Genomic DNA, 19299 nt, shown 5'->3' on the forward strand with positions numbered 1-19299 from the left:
TCATCTTCCGCTTGAAAAATGCCGCAGAGATGAATAAAAACGAAAAAATTCTTCATCCCCACTGCAATTGAAAGTGAAACTCTTCTGAATTGTTTTACCAGTCAGGCAGTGGCAACGAAGTAGTTTCGAACTCTATTCTCTACGCTTCCATTTCGTATTCCATCAAAGAAAGCTTCTCATTATTAAATCTCATTTGCCAATAAATTTTCCAATAAAGATCCACGCGAGCCGCCGTTTGATGAACCCAGCTGCTACGGGAAGATTACACCCGTGTACGGAACAGATCTGTGTGTGAGCAGCATATGCTGCAGCGGGGGCCCGGTGTGGTAGAGAGGAAACTTGAAATACACAATGATATGGCGTTAATGAAACCGCGTCTCTCGGAAGAGAAATTATTTTTTTAATTTAAGAAGGAAAACTCGCATCAACCACTGTAGCCACTAAAAACGTAATTCGGATGTCGGGTGCAAATAGTCATTTCGCCGCGTTGGATGACAAGGGAAAGGGACAAATAATGGGGGACAACTTGTACAGCAACGATTGCGATCACGATTGTTCTCTGCGCAAGTGAGACTTTCATTAGAAATTCCGATAGCTGCACTTTTGGATGTAATGGAGTGCTTTTTTCGAAATGAAAAGAAACAAACTAAAATAAAGATTTATGGTTAACATTAGTAAGAATGCTTGTAATAAATTTCAAACGTAAAAAAATCAAAATTGATTATAACCATCTGTTTACTTTATCTGGAAAGTAATAAACCACTGAACTAATGATCAATGTATTAAACTTATACTATCTTTTTATTTTATCGACTGGATAATTTTGAAATGAATAGGTTTGCGTGAAAAAAATAATTATTCTGATAATAACTTTTTTTTCTGACTTTGGAGTAAGTATTTCACAGTTTGCTTAACGCACTAAAAGCGTTGCGGAAAACCGCATTTCGATGAAAAAAGTTTATTATTAATTGTAATTTTCCGAAGGGCACATCGATAATTGTAGATAGATTCTTAACAAACAATGATTTTCGATTAAAATCTGGGAATTAATTGTCAATTTAGTTCGAGGTCAGCATATGAACAAAATCCTAATTAGAAATGGCTAAAGGGCAGCGAATTGATTTATTAATTATTTGCTCGCAAAATCGTAGGGAAGAGGAAAGCAAAGGAAAATACTGCATACATCGACAGCGTACTATTTATGCCGCTTTTTACTATGACGTTCAATCATTACCAATAACGATCGATCATGATAAACTTCAGGTAATTTGCTTATTTTTTTATCTAATAGTCGCAATTATTCGACGCATTGTTGCACGGGTTCCTGGACCAAATGTTCAATTGGCTACAGTCTTCCAAGAGTATGCGTTCACTAATGCCAAAAAACTCATTAGTCATTTCATCTAAACAAAACCAAAAAAATATAAATCAGATAATAGAGAAATCTAAAAGCATTCAGACGATGATAGGTATCTGATATGTTTCTGCCTGAAAGTCCAAGCGTGAACGGAAAACTAAAACCCTCCGTTTGGTGGAGCACAATCATAGCTCAATTTACTGCTTATACTTACCTATTGGTGTTAGTACTAAAAAGCATAATTTGGAGCACAGCTATAAGCTCTTGTTTCAAATTTTCGTTTCCGTCTCCGGATTTACTTCTCTCTTTTAACGGTTTCACTGAATTCCTTCCAATCCCGCGAGCTCATCTCGACAATCACTCGCGCTAAAAACAGAGCAGCCACTGATCAGATCTCTAATTCCAAAACTAGACTTACGGAAGACGATCGGAACAATATTATTCTGGGAAATAACGTTAAAATAGTAGAGGCTATTTCATGTTACACCCACTTTACCGGCTAGGTTATGCCGCATACATTCGAGCGTGCTTAATTATTATCTCTATCAGCGTCTCCGCTTCCCAACGATAAATTTTGTCTTCATATTCTCATCGCAGTGTCGAATGCTGGCAGGCTTCGGTCTAGGTCACAGTAGATCAGCCTCAAAACAGGTGAAGAGAGAAGAAAGCTAAAGGTACAGAGAAATTGCGTTAATATTCTCAGCAGAATCCGTTATGTAGCTGCAATAGAACCTCTTTACCACTAGAAACTGATTAATTAGGCTGACCTAGTGTCGAGCACTGGTGCGAGGAGAAGGCAGTAAGACTGTTTAGTTGTCAGATACTTCTTCTCGCACTTCTCTTCTTCGAGTTAGTCTCGAGGTAAGATGCTGGTCTAACAAGTCAGTCGTCGTATGTTCTCGTATCCCGGCTAGAGAAGACCGTTATAGTCAATAGGATCGCAGCACTAGCCCCGCAATTGTGTCCTATACTATATGACGTTGGTCGCAAAATCGGTGTCGAAAAAAACGAAAGGTCCAATTCCGAATAGGAATGTAGCAGCGGGGTTTTGCTTTACTCATATTTTTATTGTCTTTAAAATTTAAAGTTAAAGTTACAAAGTGTGTCTTTCAATAACAGCGCTAATAAATGAGAGACAAGTCCACTTGAAAATAGCATTTCTAGCATTCTAACGTTAGTTTAAAGAATAACTATAGGACTACGGCCACGATTCTATAAATTCTATTCTAGGATTTCGAGATTTGCACCTCGCAACCAACAGCGAGGATGACCTAGGAATCTAGCAAAAACTATGAACTTATGAAAGTTTTTTTTATCATCTAAACATACTGTGTTTAAATCTGGAAAAATTGCCCCACAAAACAGGTCAGGTGTAACGAACTGTATCTTTTCTGACCAGCCTTCCATCATGTGGGCATCAACCAGAGTAATGATGAAGTGGTAAAGATCTAAAGCTCAGCACTGCGTAAATAAAATATACAGTCTATCTTAAAGAAAGGAAGGCCCGAATTTAATGCAACAGTTATAAAAACTATGATGTGTGCACATTGGGTGTGCGTTTTAAACTCGTAATTCCAGCCGCTGAACCTTCATTTAACCATGGAATGTTTTGGTAAACTCGGACAAACAAGTACATTAGTCCTGTTCTCTGGTGTGTGACATTTTAAGTTGAAGGTTGACTTGGAGTATATGATCCAAGAATGGAAAAACTGTGTGGACTCATCATTGCGACCAGAGATTAGATCTATTGTGATATTGCCCAGGTGTTTTCTGTACTCCTCACTTCATATTATTGGCAGTATCACTATTGAAGTAAGTGATCATTCATATCCGTGCTTGTGTGTAAGTTTTTACCTATCCGTTTCAAGCTTACCGCTCTACTATACCGAGTCTCTGTCCATCCTAACAACATCTCCAAACTACAATTCCCTGGAGAGAACTTTCATACGTTACTCACACCAGTTTTATTATAATAGGGACTTATTTTTGTTAGAAGGAGAGTCCACAGGGGTACTGTAGAATTCAGATTGAATGACGGGTACGTGGTGGAGAGCCTGAGAATAAACCCATGCTAAAGTCAAATGGCCTGATTCTACTAAGATTCGAACCCGCCGATCACCCGCTTACCAAAGCGGACTCTGTAACCTTGCGGCTACGAAGCTCCCCTGTGGAGAAGCGATACTTTGTGTTTTCAGTAATGAACTTGAATTAACCAAAATAAATTTAAAAAAATCAATTAAATTGAATTAAATTTAAAAAATCAGCGAACATTGAAAAAGTGAAAACTACAATACATTTTACTCAAAAAGGTTATCTCAGAGAAATTTTTTTTAATGTTATGTGTTTTATATTTACCTATCTGCTGAACTAAGCATTGGATCAATATAATATATCACCCACTCAATGAAACTAAAACTGATTTACCGGTGACGAGAATTTTTTTATGTAATTGAAACAAACAGTTATACATTGGACAATACTGAATAATAATAGACGAATCCATCGAATGCTAAGAAGTCTTCAACACACGAATCAATATTTTTTAATTATTTACCTACTTTTTAAAGATAAATCACTTTTGGTAGATTAGGGTAATTCAAAAGCGAATTTTTGCAGATATGATTGATAACTATGAAAGTGAAAATATTGAACATACTCCACTGGAATAAATAATGTTGATTTTTCTATTGTTTGAACTGAGAACATTAGTGTATTCTCAAACCGCACAATAATTGCTCTGACATCGCACAAAAAGTGTGTCAAATGCATAACGCATCAGTTGTACAATGAATACATTGTCAGAGATCGAAATCATAATATGTATCATGTACATATTTATTTGGTTTGTAAAGCGTCCTCATTACAGGACTGTTCCCGCCATTTCGATGCAAAAAAGTTGGATCACTAATTCTAATCTTAGCGAACTATGATACGATTCAATAATTATTACCGCCAAAACAAACAGCAGATGTGCTGGATTAGGCAAACGAGGTTAAGAGTTGAAAAAACATACACGTGGCAGAAAGCAATTAATTCGACTCAAAACTTTCACTCTTACTGATTGGTCTCACGTTTGAGAGAGCGAAAAACAGCACAAGCATAAGCTACAACAACGGTGTTACGATTGCGGCATGGCACAAGAAGTGAGGATGAATTAGTTTGATTACTGATTTTCATTCAGTATTTTCGGTTCGCTATCGGTCTACGCTGGCTTTCACATGAAGGAAGGCTAAATTACGCTCTAAAAGGCGTTACTTTTTCATCAGGGGTTGCGGGTTACCTACCCTGAATCGTGCACCTCAACTTTACCAATAAGAAAGAAGTGCTTGACAAGCGCGAAACATTGAGATATTATCGTTTTTCGAAAATAGATAAAAAATTAGCTCAGTTCATTGATTTTCTAATTTACCAAGAAATTTTTATAGTTCCTGAACATTCGCATATCATTGATTTGCAAATAGATATGTATCTGTTACTGACAAGTTCACGATCGAATATGGCTTGAAAACACTGAGAATTTATAAAGTAAAATAGTACCCAACATAATTTCGGCTAGACTTCTGCGTAAAAATAGAAAGACATTATTTCGCAAGACTTTTGCGTAATGCTTCACAGAAGTACACTAAGTGACTCCAATATTGAAATAATTTTCATTTTTTATGTTTGGCTATAATCGGTGGAATTTGTCGACGGCAACATGTTGAATTTGAGTGAAATATCAAGAGATATAAAAATAAATAAAAATTTTCCGAGGTTCTTCGATTTTTTATTAGAAAAAAAAACCCGTGTCGATGCGTATCGCGTGTGCGATGGGAAAAAGCATTGCTCATTCCTTCGCATTCTGCGTTCCATCCCACCGTACGAGGCTGTCTAGATGAGAGCGCACGGAATCGGGTCTCGAAGAATAACCGTTAGTTTTACGTTTAACCCAGTTTCACCGATCTGTTTTGTTTTGCTTATTCTTACCTTACTACTCATCGGCTAAACTTGGTGTAAGCTTGACTGTCTCCGACAGGTTCGTCTTTTCTTTTTGTTGCGCTCAGAAGCTTCTCGCGCAAGTCACGAGCGAGAGAACGCTGTTGTGAGAGAGAGTGACTATGCGAGCAAACGACACGAGGGAAGGGCGATATTCTTAAACCGAAGCGTTCAAAGCTTTCTTCCTACCTTGACTTTGAATGATCTCGTCGAACGAACGATCTTCGTTGGTTATTCTTCACTGCACACTTGTATATAAAGCTTTCTCAACGACGTAGAATAATGTTTCACTCAGTAGGCCAGTAGGCTTGCGAGCATGTGTTGGGTTGTATGACGTCACTTGAGTACGATCAGTGTTGACTGCTGACTGTGTAACCGCTTTATTCTACACAGGGGGTGTGTTCGATCAATTACGTAGGAGATGTTCGCTCTTTAGAACAAAGTTTTGAAGTTGAAAACAGCTGGTAGGGGCTCGCGTTCTATGATATATATTTTATTAATGATGATAACGAATGCCAAATTTGTTAGCACGTCTGTGAAACCTTAATAAGAATTGATGGATGAATAATCGAAAACTCGTAACTCTACAATAGTTAGAATAACCCGAACCGGATTTTTGATAGCATGAATACCATGAATAAAAAAATGTTTGTTTAGTATTTCGATTGTTATTTCGATTCGGCTATAAAAGTCTGTAGTATGGGTCTGTGTTAGGCACTAGAGTGAATAGTTTTAATTCGCACGAATAGAATAGGAGTCAGTCCTAGCTATTTCTTTTCGAAATTTTCCAAGAAGGATGAAAGGAAAAAAGAGCAGGGTACACGTGACACGTAGATTGCAGATATGTTGACAATTTTTAAAAATTTTGGGTTTTAAATTATAACCCACAAAGCATACACGTTTCCTTGTATGCGCAACTGTGCTATAGCCATTCTAATATAACCGTAGCGTTGAATTGAAATGTATCGATATATATATATATATATATATATATATATATATATATATATATATATATATATATATATATATATATATATATATATATATATATATATATATATATATATATATATATATATATATATATATATATATTGAATCTAAAAATGCATCTCATTTTTGTGATGTTTCAAGGTAACCAAAAATTAATATAAAATTTGTTTAGCTACTATAACAACTTAAAAGTCATAAAAAGTGCATCTACAAGAGAGAAAGCAAATCTAATTGGCTTAAATCATGGTATGACTCGATATAGCACCCCGATTTCAACCCAAGAATAGCCTACTTGCACAATCTCACAAGCGCTTTTTTAAAAGCCTAGACACATACTTGCACAACAATACGAGAAAATGAACAAACAAAGAACGACACAAGAGAAAGACCCATAAAATAAAGAAACAAAAAAAGCTCCAAGAAACAGTAAGAACCACTGACCCAATTTCCAGCCTATAAAGCAACCACCATTCGGAGTGTGTCAGACAGGTCTTTTTTCTGGATTAAGAGAAAGAGATAGACGTGAAGTAAAGTGTGCGGATTTGATACGTGGAAGAGGAAGACGAGCAAAGAAAAACGTCCGATGATCGCTCATTCGATTCTCGGACCCGGCCCACAACCATACAAAAAATGTTATGGCCGCGGAGGCCGAAGGTAGAAGCAATCTTCCATTCTATTGCCTTTTTCCTTCGTCTAGAGCACTGGAAGCATCGCTTTCTGAGCCCTGCACTAGTGCGTACATGCTGCGGGGCCTTCTTCTAACGGATTTCGTTCAGTCGTGGCCAGCCAACCTTACAATCAGTACCGAAAGCCGGCTTCAACTGTTTCTCGAGTAACTTAAGGTGATCACACTGGCAATGGTGATCGAATGCTGAAGCTGGCTCAACCGGCCGCCACACGCAACGTCGTGGCGGACGGAGTGCTGGATGCGTGTAAATAAATAAGCCAGAACATCCAAAAGGGAAGAGAAGGGGCGGATCGAGCCAGGTAGGAAATGTAACGGCTTCAGAGCTAATTCACCTAGATATCGAGATCTTCTTTGGACCGCTTTCCTCGTTCTTCGCTTGCGATCGTTTCCTTATGTGTTAGTAGCTGGCGGATGTAATCGGAATGGTTAAACTAGTTTAACAAGAATTATTGGAGTAGAAATGGAAGCCAGCTATGCGAAGTTGCCAGCCGTTGGACGCGATGCGGGAAATGTTTGAATTACAACTGAATATTTTTACATTACTTATTCGTTTCATTTAAATGGACCACTTTTTGATCGTGGATTGAATCGATGGGGAACGTAGTTTATGTTAACTGTGGAGGGAACAACAGTTTACCAAGCGAACGAGTTTCAACTAGCAGATTTTTAAAAGCTTAATCAACAAACATTCACAATTATTTCAATAGACTGCGAAATGGCGACGTGACAATCAAGCGGGTAAAACTCTATGTGTACAACATGTATTGATTGGAAAGGTTTGATGAGATGTCAAAGCGCCGAATGTTCACATTTGATGGATTGCATTGGTTTATGCGAAGCAGAATCGAATGCTTTTTCACGTTGAAACTAGTGAACTACGAATTAATGCGGTGTGACGAGATCTTTATCATACGAACAATACTACTCGGTAAAATCTTTTCGATATTAGATTTTAAATGGATTTATGCTGCACCGATTAGCAGGATAAGTAGGTTGAAATACTAAGTAAAACTTTTTAACAACCTGCAGATCACTTGTAATTTCTTGCATATGTTCTAGTAGGAACCTAGAAAGAAAGAAAAAAAGTTGTCATTGTTGCGTTTAAGGACACGTTAAAAAGCATTCGACAGTGTTTGGCATAACGGTTTGATCGCGAAATTGCAAACTTTTAATTTTCCAATTTATGTACCGGTACCGGTTTTGTACCATCTAGGGAGCCGCAAATTTTTGAACGAAAACTTTATGTTTTCCCTCAGCCACCGTTGGGTCCGATTTGACCCGTGATATGGCGTTCCATCCTGTTACAGAGCAACGTATTGATTCTAAGCGATGTTGGCATTCACCCTGGGAAGCACAAGCTTCAATAAAAACCTAAATTAATCCACCTAGTGGTGCAGAAACCTTTGTTATACTAACTATAATTGTATACTTATTAGGCTGCCTATAATCGCATATCAGTCCCAATTTCATTTTCATCAAGATGACGAAAACAGCACGTAAAGGTATTTTTCGTACTTAGGTTATTTCAACTGTTGAGCGTGGTTTATTCCCATATTTTCGACATGATATAATGAGATAGACATTTACCATAACTTCTCTATAAGACGACAAGAATGCACGTGGGACTGGTATGCGATTATAGGCAGTAGGCCAGTAAATCACAAATTGTATAGCAACGTAAGTCCAATTTCAATTATGAATAAAATGAATTCAAGAGATAATTTTCAAAAGGTGAACCAAAGACGATCTTTGAACTATAGCTTGACGTGGTTTTCGCAAATATTATGGATGTTATCACTAGAGTATATGAGTCTTATTTTTTCAATCGAGAACCAATTTTTAAATGCTGGATAGAAGCAACATATTTTTTTTTAAACAAACAGAACAGTAAACAGTAAAAAGAAATAGATAACAAAGATGCTGATTTCATACTAATACAGCAAATATGTATGTTAGTTCGAGGCAGTTCTAATTTTTTAATTCCTCATAATCCAGGTTTGAATACCACATTCGCATTATTTTCAGAGATTTGGATTTTCGGAGTGTAGACGAGAACAGTATTCTTTTCGAAGGCCTAGGCTGTATGATAAAATCCGAAATAAAGACTTTATAAAACTTCCTGCGATAACGAGAAATGGAATAACATATTTGCACTGTGTCTTAAATTAGAAACCAATATTTATATCTTATATGAGCGTAGTGTATCATATCATAGGAATAAGTTACTTTCCACCTGCGCACACTAGTAAACGTGTATAGCCATGTAAAGTTGTTTCAGTTTCATCCAAACTACAAATGATCGATGTTCACAATTTTTTAAATTCTTGGTTACGAGTTAAAAGTATATTTAGAACCTAAAATTGAACATCAAATAAAAGTTCAACTGAAAAATTTTACAGCTGTTCAAAACGTAGCATTGCAAACAAAACAGCGGTTTTTTATGTTTTCTGCATCTGCAATATATGCATCGCTAATTGTGTTACATTAGTACACTGTGGGATCAGGTTTTGCTTCAATGTTCCCCGAAAGCTGTAAAAGCTTCTTATTTTTCGCAACTCTGGGTTCAACGTACAATTGATTATATTTTTTAAAGAAAGTGTGGACGGAAGCTTCGCAAGCAAGAAAAGAAGCTAAGTAAGCATTGCAATTTGCTCTAAAATTATTTTATTTACACCAGTTAAGACGCACTACGAAAAGTGTAAAAATTATGAAAAGTTGTCGATGATTGTTGCTTTCCTTTGAGAAATAAATAGCGATACGAAAAAAGAGGGACAGAGAAGAAAGAAAAGCATGGACAGAGAGATAAATTATCCAGGAAGTAAAATATCCCATGTCTAAAATATACTTTGGTCAAAACTCTACAGTTCAAGCAACCAATAAAAAATCGCACTCAGTATGATTTTCATAGAGCTCCGGGGCTTGCATTTGAGCATGCGAACATCAAAATCGGAATATGCGTACTGTAAAAAAGGTTTTTTTTTTTATTTTTTTTGTTCGATTTTGATATACTACACATATAAACAGCATATTTACACAGCTATACAAACACATTCACATACATACAGAAATTGTTCAGTTCGTCGATCTGAGTCGATTGGTATACAACACATGGCTCTCCGTGCCATTAATTTTGCCTTAAAAGCAGCGTTGCCAGGTCATTTTTTTTAAAATCTGGAAAAGGCAAAATAAAAATCTGGAAAAAATCTGGCAGTGGGGTGATACCTGGCAACGCTGCTTAAAAGTTAAATGTCTCATATAAATAATACTCTTTGATCAATGATTCAAAATCTAAGCCACTAATCGAAAATCCACTCGGTAGCATTCTGGGGGAGAACAGTAGTTTTCGTTTGCGTATAAGATCATCAAAATCGGATATTGCGTTCTATAAGAAAGGTGCGTTAGTTTTTTTGCGGCACATACATACAGACAACATGCATACACACACACACATACACACACACACACATACACACGAACAGACATTGCTCAGTTCGTCGAGCTGAGTCGAATGGTAATACGATTCGGCCCTCCGGATCTTGGATCTATTTTGCGTTTTTGGACTGACTTTATAACCTTTGTTTAGTATAACAAAGGTAAAACAGGGGTCATTTTCAAACCGTTGAACACCACCAAGCCAAACATCATGAAACCCGCCGGGTGTTTGATATAGAACTCAAATATCATTTTCCCCGGAATTAGCAGATGCTAATTTATTGAGTGAAATGAGCCGGTTTGTGGGTTTGTAGGATCTGTGCGTCGAGGGCAGGATTATCATTTTTTCGTTTTTCAACATAAGAAGCAAGCTCTTCGAAAGTGTTTCATTCCAGCTTTTTTAGTGATTCCTTGCATTGAATTTACAGAAATGTTGGCTTACTTGGCAAATTTCCTGATGGAACGTACCGGGCTGCGAGTGGTCTTTGTACGGACCAATTTAAAAACGTTTAGCTTACGTGAAAACCACTTTCCGGGCTCCGCCGCTTAAGACCATCCTGTAGAGACTTTTCGATGCGATAAACTGTGTCCTAGATAGCAATTAAGTTAGTTGAAAGATTATTACCCTTTTTTGGTCTAATCCAAAAACTTTAATTGCTAAAAATTTTCGATCATTTCTGCTAAATACTTTCAAAAAAGAATCAATAGCAATGTTTTTTCTACCTGCGAATCAAGCTGAAAAATATAAAAAGGTTAGGCCAAATCAGTGGATATCCATTAACTGGATTTTGTAAACTAATCGGACATTTTAAATAAGCGATTTGAAAATGAAAAACGATTTAAAACATGGCACGTAATAAACCGATTTTAATTAAAAATCCGCGTAAAAAGACCCGTACCCAATATCGTAAAAAACCTTAGTGTACTCAAGTAACTAAGAAATACTTGAAAAAATTACAATATGGTGAATTTTTTTCCTAATATGCACCACAAATATGTTACGGTTTTATGCTACTGGGCCAAAGCCCTGACGTGCATACCTATACTTTTCTTGGAGATACATAACACTAGTCGTCAAATGCGCAAAAGAAGGTGCCCTAAAGCTCAAAAAAGTTGCTCTGAAAAGATTTTAGCATTTTAACCATTCCTGTGAAGTTTGGTGAGTGCAGAAATGCGTCAAAAGGCCGCAGAGTAGTTGTTCGCCGGGTTCGTCGCTTACGGAAAACTGATCCAACTCTCAGAAAAGTTTTTTTTTGCTAGGGCACCAAAATACACAGAAATGGTTGAAAACAATCTTTCATTTTTCTCATTTTCTCAAAAACAGTGCCATTTTTTCTGCTACAAAATATGCTATTCACTATTCCGGGCATAATTTTCTCGCGACATTTTTTTCCCTAGATATAGCTACATCAACCTAAACAATGCTTAGAATCGTCGAATTCTTTGAAGAGCAAAGTGACCAAAAGTCGAACACGTTTGTTTCGAGAAGCACTTTTCGATACTAAATGACTCGTCTAGCAAAGAGAAAAATAACAGAAAATACGAAAAGAACACCGTTAGATTCTGAAGGAAGCATGGGAAACCATGGAACATGTTTAAATTGTGTGCTCTATTTGCATAAATAGTTCCACTGCAAATTTAGTGACTCAGCGATTAGAGTTTCTGAGGTCAAATGTTTAACTTCGGTAATCAATTTTAGTTTCGCTTACCAATTTAAAAATTAGCCAAATTGCTAATTCGCAATACTACTGTCTTCAATAAAAAAAAAGATACTACTGTCTTCAATATGCCATTCAAATTCGGTTTTTCCATATTTTTTTTCAAAATTTTGACAAAAAAAACACCCTATTGGAGAACGACTGAGCCACCCTAATGAAATATCGATTATAACATGCTAGCAGTGTCGTACCATAATGTAAGATCTGTTACAATACTATTGTGATGAATATTTCATCGATTGCATTCCAATCCTTATTTTAATATTCACTCTCCCAGCTTAAAAATTTACAGGTCCGAGAAACTCGATTTTTTGTGACTTTTTTTTCGAGTAAACACCAGATCTGGATGTTTTATCCATTTCTAACACATTTGGCAACAAAAAAAGTTCGATATCGAAAATACTACCTGTGCATTATTTTCATCGGTCAAAAAGTTGAAACTTTGACCGCTTTGAGGCACGTGCTCCCGATGTCCGATCGAGCTGAACTTTGCATGGGGACTCTATTCGAGAGGACGAAACATTTGAGCCACTTTTGCAGGACCCAGAAAGACGGTTTATAAGAAAAAAATTTTTTCAACTTAACACCAAATCTCGGCGTTTCATGCATTTGTAAGACATATGGCATAACAAAAATGTAGGTATCGAGAATTTCATGTATCACTACCTGTGCTTTTTTTCATCGATATTTTTCGTAAAACTTTGACCGTTTTGAGGCACGTGTTCCCGATGACCGAACGAGCAGAAATTTTGCATGGGGACTTTTTTCGAGAAGACGAAACTTTTGAGCCCTACCGCTCAATAATATTCGAAAAATCGATTTCATTGGTACTCTAGTGATCATGTATGGTAATATTCAAGCAAGTTACGTTAAAATTCAATTAAAATATTGTTTAATATGTTATTTTGGGTAAAAAATTTTGAAATATAGTAACATTTTAAAATTAAATAACAGTTGGTTCACCCACGTTCATTTGAATTTGCTTGGCGGTTTTTCAAGTTGGTACAATCGTGCGATAAAAATATCCTTATTTCACTCTTAAAATTTTCCTCGTGCTATACTTTTGTTTTATTATTCTCATAAATTTTACATTAGTCTTCATTGAAAAAAAATCATAAAAAAATAAAAACCTAACGTTTGAAAAGAACTATAAATTCGGCAGCATTGTAGATCATACAATATGCCAGCCATATGTACAGGGTGAGGAAAAATTATCCGTGTTCAATGTTTTAGTCATAACTTTATTCCTTCAATATTGAACAACAACATATTTATACGAAATGTAGATACATTAGCATGGTTTGTAATATTCACATCACGGACTCGAAATGTCCACCCTTGGCTTCAACGCACGCCTTCAATCGTTTAGGGAAGTTATCGACGATGGACGATAGTTCTTCCACAGATTAGCATCCCACGTTTTAGTTAGACTAGCTTTCAAATGATCCAATGATTTGTGTGGTTTAGTACAGGCTCTGAATTCAAGAATAGACCAAACGGAATAGTCCATTGGATTTAAATCAGGAGAGTTTGAAGTCCATTCATTATTAGTTAAATATCTCGGAAAAGTCTGCTGCAGAGTTCCAGTGTTTTTTTCGCTCCATGCGATGGAGCCCAATCTAGTTGTAATGTCCATTTAGTTTTACCGAAATGTACACGTGCAACTGCGTCGGTTAAAAGTTTTTGGTAAACAAATTGATTGATTTTTACACCCTTTTCAATGAATATTAAGGGGGTTTTACCGGTAGCCGTAATTCCCGCCCAAACCATCACCGAAACTGGATGTTGTGATCGAGCTACGTTCATAGGCTTAAAAGAGCCTTTAGGCAAAAGCTGACGGTCATTTTGGTGGTTATGGATCCACAGTAAAAAATTTCTCATCGGTGAAGAAATTGTGCGATGGCGTCCATCGATAAATTCTTTCAACATAATCTTCGATACCGATACCGATTTTCTTGCATCCTGTCATTTAGGTAATGATTTTTTGAAAATTTGTAATAACGTAATCGTAAATACTTGTAAAAAATAGTTCGTACAGATTTCGGGTAAATTTTTAATGATTTTGCCATTTCCCGAAACGACCTTTCAGAATTACGGTTAATCAGGTGACGAATAATTATTCGGTTCCCAGGGTTCTAGCGGTTCCTTTTCTGCCTCTTCCTAAACGGTCCTCTAAATTTTCCAGCTCATTATATCGTTTCATAGCGTCTCTAATGGTTTGTATAGGCATTTTTAACATACTAGCGATACTTACTGGATGCTTTTCTTGTTTATACAACACGATCACCGCACTGCGTAATGGACTTGACTTCATTATGACACTTAATGCACACTGTTTCAAAGGAGATCTCGTGGTTTTTTTTACACATAGCCAAGGTTAAAAATTGCATAGGTGAGCTCATTTCAACATCTGCCAAATCGTAGCTATACAAAAAACAACAAAAACACGGATAATTCCTAACCCTGTATAAAACCTAATCAATCATTAGAAGATTGCCAATGAAACAGAATATTACAGATCTTATAAAATTTCTTCAATTGCTGAATGTTCACTTTTTCATCACTAGAAGCTATTCTTTAATACTTGAACATAGAAAATTATGATGAAACAATTAAATTTCTTGTCAATTATTTTACTTAGGTTGAGCATTGAAACAACTGCAAAAAAAAAATTGCAATTTTAAGGATTCTGTTTTTATTTAAGAAAATACTGGCTTTAGCCCTCTAGTGCCCAGTGCCGCCTTTAGACGGGCTTCAGTCAAACCTCTAAAAAGTTTCATAAAATACTTAAAAAATGTTTATAAAGATTCATAGTCCCGAAGTCCGTCTAAAAATTAACTTGGACACTAGAAAGTTCAGATCCACATATTCCCTGTGAGTTACCAGTTACAACTTTGAAATATACAGCGACAGTTTGATTGATGAGCAATGCCATGTAAAATGCACCAATTTTAATATTTTTATTTCTCATTTTTGACAAAATCATTGTGGACCATTGTGCAGTTCACTGACCAAATTTAGGAGGAAATTTGGATCTGGAACTCGATAGCAACATTTTAGAAAAAAAAACTTTCTCTCACAAAGTTGTCGACCCAAAAAATTCGATGCAATCAGTATATAACTTTTTTATCGTTGTAGATAAAAGAAAAAGTTGTTCTAAAATGTACCTCAATTATTTTAGGCAACTTTGTAGAAAAAAGTTTTTCTCTATCTTTGAAAATAACCGATTAGGTTTAAAAAGACAAATTTTTTTTAACTTCTTTATTTCAATTTTAACAATAAAACTGTCCTCGAACGACTTTTAGGGATTTTCAAGGCACATTGTGAATATTTCAATTATACGCAAAGTTTTAAAAGTTTTTCATCAAAATATATGTCTATCTCATTTGGTTGTTGTTCTTTTTGGGGCAAACATAACATTTCTTTTGGTCTCAATTTAACTCTATTCACTGGGGTTTTTTATTTTTATTTTTTTTTTTTTCAAATAGGGTATCGAACGTCTTCGTCAGTGGTTTTCTTCGGCACCCTTTTGCATAAGATTGCTGCAGAAAAACTGCCGAAGAAAATTACCGACGAAGACGTTCGATACCCTATGATATTTTTTATATTTGAATAAATTTAATTTGAAAGCGTTCGTAGAGTTGTGAACATTGCTGCTATTCATGCATTTCCTGCTTTTTAGAAAATGTTTTTCATGCTAAAATATGAGTTGAAAACAAGCTGGATTTTGAGTGATTTTCATTGAATACAAACTTCGGTTCAAGCAGATACAAAACAAGAAAATGCGATACGTAAACTTTTTTAATCTTGTTCCCAGATTAGTTCTTAAGATAAAACATATTATTGCAACGATTTTCTTATTATTGTTGCAATTTTTTTCTCAAAGGCAATGTTGAGTTCCATTAATCTCAACAGCGCATAACATGTTTTCTTTTTAACAACAACCCAAGATGTCACGTTACATGCAAATTTGGACTATTGGAGACACCATATTCCACGTACACGTTTGGGTGATTTTATATCCCCGTCCCTCTCCGTGGGAATCGTTCATATATATTTAAAAAATATATATATGAATCCTGAACATTCGCCAACATAAACTGTTCACGTGGAATGTGAATGGCCTCTATATTGCTTCTCATATTTACAAATTCGTTCACGACAGTTTTTTCAAAGCCACCCCGATATGATGATTGACGTAAGAATTTTAGAGTATATTCAAAAAAAAAAGGAGAATTGTTGCTAAACTTTTGAAGTAGTAACTGGGTCTTGCTCAATGCATGCCAGTACTCATTTTACAAAATATTAAACAATTTCGTATTAAACATTGAAGATATATTCAAAAAAGCGATCAAAGTCATACCAGTTAAAGTATGATCAGCAGGGATGTTACGGATGTGGTTTTTCAGACATGTGCAGATGCGGATGCGGATGCGGATATGTGATTACGGATGCAGATGTTGATGCGGATGTCAATTTTCATGCGGATGTTCCGCATTTGCGGTTGCGGATATCCGTTACATCCCTAGATCAGATTACCACTCAAGAATTTCTTACTGAAGAGGCACTGGAAACAATCTTGAATGAAATACGATTTATTTTCCAGAACTTCAAAGACATGAAAGCACCAGGAGATAACATGATTTTCCATATGCTCATCAAAAGGCTTCCAGAAAGCTCTTGCAATTTTTCAGTGAAAATTTGTAACAGACGCTTCTAATAATTTCTAATAGAATGATAACACGTATTAATGAGATTTTTGCAAATGCATAGTTTGGTTTTCGCTATGGGCATTCGACTATTCATCATTCATTTTCCAAACCCATCAACAATCACGTTATTAAGATGAACGGTGCAATCTCAAATTGTCAGATCAAGTTCAATACAATATCAATATCGCACGCTTAGCCTGGGGGCTGATAGCGGTCTCAATCAACTAGTTTTATTAGTTGAGAGAATTCTTTATCGATATTGTTTTCGGCACATTTTGCATGTGTAGGATAAGTACAACGATACACCGTGCCCCAGTGTTGAGTCGAGAAAATTTCCAGCTCGAAAAGATCCTCGACTCGACCAGGAATCGAACCCGATATCACAACCGTTTGGGAGAGCTAGCCGGCCGACACACATAGGAGTATTTGACCCAAAAAGTTGGCCAAAAGTCCGACATACAAAATACACGATTTTCATTATTTTTAATTGATTTCAGTAAAAACATACCCTCATGCTATTCCAGAACCCATTGGTGTCTTATCACATAAACCAAACTGTTATATTTCAAAGTTATTCCACAGTAAATTGATCAGTTTTAAAAATACGTGCTACTGCTCGGGTGGCGTAAAAAATTGAAAAATTTTGTCAAATAGTTTTTCTCTCTCACAGGACATAATCTACAAGATAAGTAAAATGTTCTGCAATATTTGAAACGTTGAATGCATAAAATAATCATGGATTGTTAACGAAATAAGTGATTGTGAAAACCGACCGCGAAAAAGCCATAATATTGTGAAATTAATTTTATAATTCAGTAACCTTCCGGGCAAGTACCGTCGAAGCTTTATTCATTGACAGAAAGGTCAAAGCCTTCTGAAAATATACGAAAAGAAAAATCTTCCTCCTGGTTCCTCTTTTTTATTTTATTGACATTTTATTAAATGAAGATTTATATGGAAATTTCTAAATCTTTGTTTTGTGTTTGTGTAAAAAGACACTAAAAAATAGAGTAAGCGAATTTAAAGTAATATTTAATATATTGAGTGTCGTTTTAAATGGATGTCACCTTTTTTGTGTTGATTATACGAAAATAACACGTTTTTGATGTAAATTTATCCAATTACTACCAAAATAGAGCGACTTGGACTTTTTGGCTCAAATACTCCTATGTGCGACATCGCTAACCACAGAGCCACGGGGACCACAATATAGACAATTATAGACAAAAAACTGATTTTAAAGAGAGGTGTTCTACAAAAAACTCTATTTTGTCGTGTCCAACGTACAAGTAGGACATTGCAGTATTCAGCAATTGTTTATCTTTTAATATTTTCCACAACTTTCCTGAAGAAAGCTATCTGGTATATTGAAAATTAAAAAAAATATTTTTGTCATCTAACTGTTAGGTGGATTGATCGAAAAACTAAATACGCCAAAAGTAAGGCCTTGTTCAATGAAACACTTTTGCTGAAGACAATGAGTACATAAAATCGATTATTCACAGTCAAATCTAGAACGATCACGATTTTTCTAATTTAGACCACTGTGCACTGTGGGATTTTCAAATAAATTTTTCCACCAATTGTTAATGTCTTGAAATATAACCCTTAGAATGTGTAGAAACTATTTTGGAAGTTATTCCATAAAATGTAGGTTGAAAAACGTGCTTTACAATAAGTATTTCGTCGTCACGATCACTTTTTTGTACCTTACGACCTTCAAAAGGGCATTACTCAAAAATGTACCGTACGATGATTTTGAAATTTTGACCAGAGATTCTGGAAGTCTTAACGAATCGAATGGTGTACTCAGATTCTTTGGGGAATTTTTTTTATAATAACGGTCTGAGGGAGCACCGTGCGACGTTTGTAACTTGGATTCAAATGAATGTTGAAAACTAACACTTTTTTATTGTTAGGGGGCAATCATAAATGACGTAGCTTTTTTTTAGGTTTTTTTGACTCCCCCCCCCATCATAGCATATCGTCACAAAGCTACAGACCCCCTCTAGGTAATGATGTAGCTTTTTAAGAAATCCCCCCCCCCCTCCTCTTCATGACAATTTTTTTTGTACATTGATGTACAAGAAAAAACAAGAAAGTATTAAAAATGACCTTAAACAGACAAAACAGTAATAAAAATGAACAATTAGAACAAATCCAAACTTTTTTCTTAGTTTCATATTCGCTACGTAGCTTGTCTTGCCCCCAACCTCCCCCTCGAATGCTACGTCATTTATGAATGTTTCCTTATTGGTTATCTGACTTGCTTGTTGACTTCAGTCTCACTTGCACTGGACTTGTTTGTTGCTAAATTTAACATTGAAAAACCAAAAATAATAACAAAACGGCTTGCACTTTTTTTGCTTCCCCTCTCAATTTTAAACATTTTCAAAGGCTAACCCCCCCAACAACATAAAA

General features: G+C 35.8%; 1 protein-coding gene across 10 annotated transcripts in view; it reads left to right on the plus strand.

Annotated features, from left to right (window-relative positions):
- The window catches only part of LOC129724574 (probable serine/threonine-protein kinase cdc7), a 108504-nt gene that overhangs the window by 62711 nt on the left and 26494 nt on the right, over nucleotides 1–19299 (plus strand). The window lies entirely within an intron of this gene.

Source organism: Wyeomyia smithii, chromosome 1 (genome assembly GCF_029784165.1).
Source record: "Wyeomyia smithii strain HCP4-BCI-WySm-NY-G18 chromosome 1, ASM2978416v1, whole genome shotgun sequence".
NCBI lineage: Eukaryota > Metazoa > Arthropoda > Insecta > Diptera > Culicidae > Wyeomyia > Wyeomyia smithii.